Source organism: Myotis daubentonii, chromosome 2 (assembly GCF_963259705.1).
Source record: "Myotis daubentonii chromosome 2, mMyoDau2.1, whole genome shotgun sequence".
NCBI classification, from domain to species: domain Eukaryota; kingdom Metazoa; phylum Chordata; class Mammalia; order Chiroptera; family Vespertilionidae; genus Myotis; species Myotis daubentonii.
In genome coordinates, this window is record NC_081841.1 from 106,037,975 (window position 1) to 106,041,443 (window position 3,469).

The window sequence follows — 3,469 nt, forward strand, 5'->3', positions numbered from 1 at the left end:
ATTTCTGAGTTAAACATTCTTTTCATTATAACTTTCTTCATGACAAAATTTAAAAATATATATGTTTGTGGGAGATGATATATCTTTTCTAACTTCTTTTAACCATTAAGATGAAAGGTATGTCTTTTGAAAGACATTTTTTTTATTTGCAATTTTAATGCTCTATCAAAGTCTACTCAGAAAAGCTGAAATGTATGAGTTAACTTAACAAAGACAATTTAATACAGGGGATTGAAGAACAAAAATGTAATACTGAAATAGTAACTGCAGGAAGGAGCTACCATTCCTGGGGCTGTGGTAATGAAGAAAAGTTGGAAATTGGGTTGGTATGCATGGGAATGGTAAATGGCTTCTATGGACCAAATTGTGTTCCCCTCCCCAGTTTATATGTTGAAGCCCTAACCCCCGATGTGATGGTATTTGGGGATGGGGAGGTAATTAGGGTTAGATGAAGTCACGAGACTAGGTTCTTTATAAGAAGAGGCACAAAAAGCTCTCCTCTCTGCCATGTGAGGACATGGCAAGAAGGTAGCTGTCTTTAAGCCGTGAAGACAGCTCTCTCCAGCATCTGAACATGTTGGCTCTCTCATCTGGGACCTCCAAGCTCCAGGACTGTGAGAAAATAAATTTATGTTGTTTAAGTGACCCATTCTATGGTAGTTTGTTCTGGCAGCCCACGCTGACTAAAACAATGGCTAAGGGTATATTGGTATGGCACTGGCAAATGTCTGCTAAAGGTATTTACAGAAAACAAATTATTTACTAGTTTCTTTTTGTTTGTTTTATCAAATGTCACTAAAAGTGAACCTTATCTTGAGCTATTCTGGAAAACAGTTGTTCAGAATCCAGTGATATTCAGGTAAGTCAGTGGCATACAAAGGTTGAGCTCCTGGGTGTGGAGCTCCCCAGTAGAGACAGCAAGGAGATAGTTGATTATAGACAATTTAAAAACAATAATAAAATGTGGGGCGCGGCCAGAGTGTTTTGGACAGGTTCAAGCCTTGGACTACTGAGAGGGCACAGTCCTCTCATTGCCACGTGCAAGTCCCAGCTGGAGGGCAGAGCCTTCCCAGCCCAATTATAGCCAACAGCTATAGCTGTAAGCTTGAACCTGTGGTCCGAACACGTGGCCCCACGTGCCTGACTGATAGAGTTCAGGTGCATGTAGTGGAGTGGGATTGAAACTAATGAGAATGTTGTAAACAACTTGATCACGCCCTTACTTTGCCTCGTGGCATCTGCTATAAAATAAAGACATGGCTTGTGGGCACTGGCGCTGTCTCCTCATCAGGGAGCAGTGTCCCACCGAGACCCAGCTTTCGTTCTCATGTCTGTCTTTTCTTAATCCTTTCATCACCCCCACTCGGGATCACCCTTGACCATGCCGGTGCGGCACAATAAAACTGATTAAAAGTCTGTCTACTTTTATTATCACAATGCACTGGCAATTCTAAACAACGTCAGTAATAAAATACAGTTCCCTTATGGGCCAACCACTCTTCCCCACCCCACCTCACTTTTCCTGTGTACGCTGCTGAAATACATTGTTACAGTACCTAGGATAATATATTTAGGGTAAAATTGTTTTAGAAGTCACTTTCCCCCCCACATATTTAGATTTTGCAGGTAGCCTGATGAAGAATGTTGCACTTAACATTTTGAACAATTCACACAAATAGCCCTGATCTCAGACGTAGCCACACAGAGGCAAACTGTGATGGTTATAGTGAGTCATAGTTGGCCAAACAAGAGAACACTTTTGATGTCTTCTGTGACAGTCTCTAGCTCCTGCCTGCTCCATTGGTGAAGACCAATGGATGTGCAAATATCATCCATCATCCATCAAAGATCCTTGCCATTGGAGTGTGTCTGTTCCATATGGTCATTCAGAGACCCAGATTAATGTTTCTGTTGCAGGTAGAAGTGGGATCCTTCCACAAAGTTGTGAGGAAAGCATTTCAGGGGACCCACACATGGGAGGAGAAGGTGTAGTTGTAAGATTTGTTGGGGTAGAAATAAGACTGCCCCCAGGTTCCCAGTGGCTCATCTCCATCCGTCCCCCTGTGGAAGAAGTCCAGCCTTGTCTTCTGATGCTCTGATGAAATCAGAGCTCTGCATTTGCATTTTACTTCAGCACAACTATTTCTTTTTTCCAGATAGGGAAATGCTCATTAATTCTTCTGGGTAGAGAAAAAATATAAACAATTAAAGTAGAGCAACTTGCTTAACACTTGAAAAATCTTTATTTAAACAACATGAATATAATGTATTTAATCACTTAGGTTTCCTTGGAGACTTTTAACCCAAACTCTACACAAATCAAGGAAAACATTTTTAGATGGAACAATATTATATTAAAACCAGGGTTGAGTCATTCAGCCCCACAAAGGTCCAGGGACCAGAGATTCTGTGCCATTAGTTCAGTCCATGCCAAAGCTTAGTCCAGCTCATCCAGCTAGCCTTGTCTCTGTTCCCAGCTGGGCTCCGGCAGGGCTGCATTGCTGCCCCAGGCTTGTGCTTGGAGCCCATGCTTAGAGCCTGCACTTGTGATGGCAGGGCTGCTAGGCCCACGTGGCTGCTACAGAAGGGGGAGCGGACACATGAGCACATGACCAAATGGGCAAACATGTGTTATCTAGTGAGAGGACTTTTTAAAATTTTTATTATATTATCTTGGATTTTCAAACTGACCATTCTCTTTCCCAATTTGTCGTGGGCTTGTGCTGGATCCTCCCCCTAACAAATCCAGTCCCCCCCCCCCTCCCGCCCAGATTAGACACCTCCCTTCCTGGTCATCATTGTGGCTCCTGCATGCATGCCCCCAGCAGAGGACTTTCTCCTGCTGTTTTTATTCCTCCCTCACCAATCCAGGCTAACGGCCAGTAAGGACCCATCCTGCCTGTTTGGGAGATTAGGTCTCCAGGGCAATGCAGGGGTCGGTCTCCTCCACCACAGTGTGTGACGCTGCAGCTTCTGACCTAATTATGCTTAGCCAGCTTCGCTCCCTCCTCTTTTATTACTGGTAACATCTATCTACCTACACTAACATTTCCTTCTCATTGTTTCACCATCCTAAAGGGTACTGACCTCTCTAGTCTGGAAGAGTTGGGTCACTGCCTTGTTTCTGTCTCAGCCCCTGAAATGTGAAAGGCGAGTGATTTTTCTTTTTCATCAACTGATGTGGAAGAAGCATATATCACTTTCCCTTGTATTCTACAGTTCAGAATTTTCTCTAGGGGAATTAAACATAGTCTGATCTCACAACACTAGAGTAAAAGCAATTACCCACATGCTCTGAGATTTAGCAAATAAAAGGACACAGAAATACCATTTGCACCAAGTCTTGTTCACTATTTATACTTTCTATTACCAAGGATGAGAAAACCACCTGCTTAAAGAATTCATCAGTGAGAAAGCAGCCCTATAGAACCTATTCACTTGCTACATCTGTCAGTAAGGGAAACTGAGA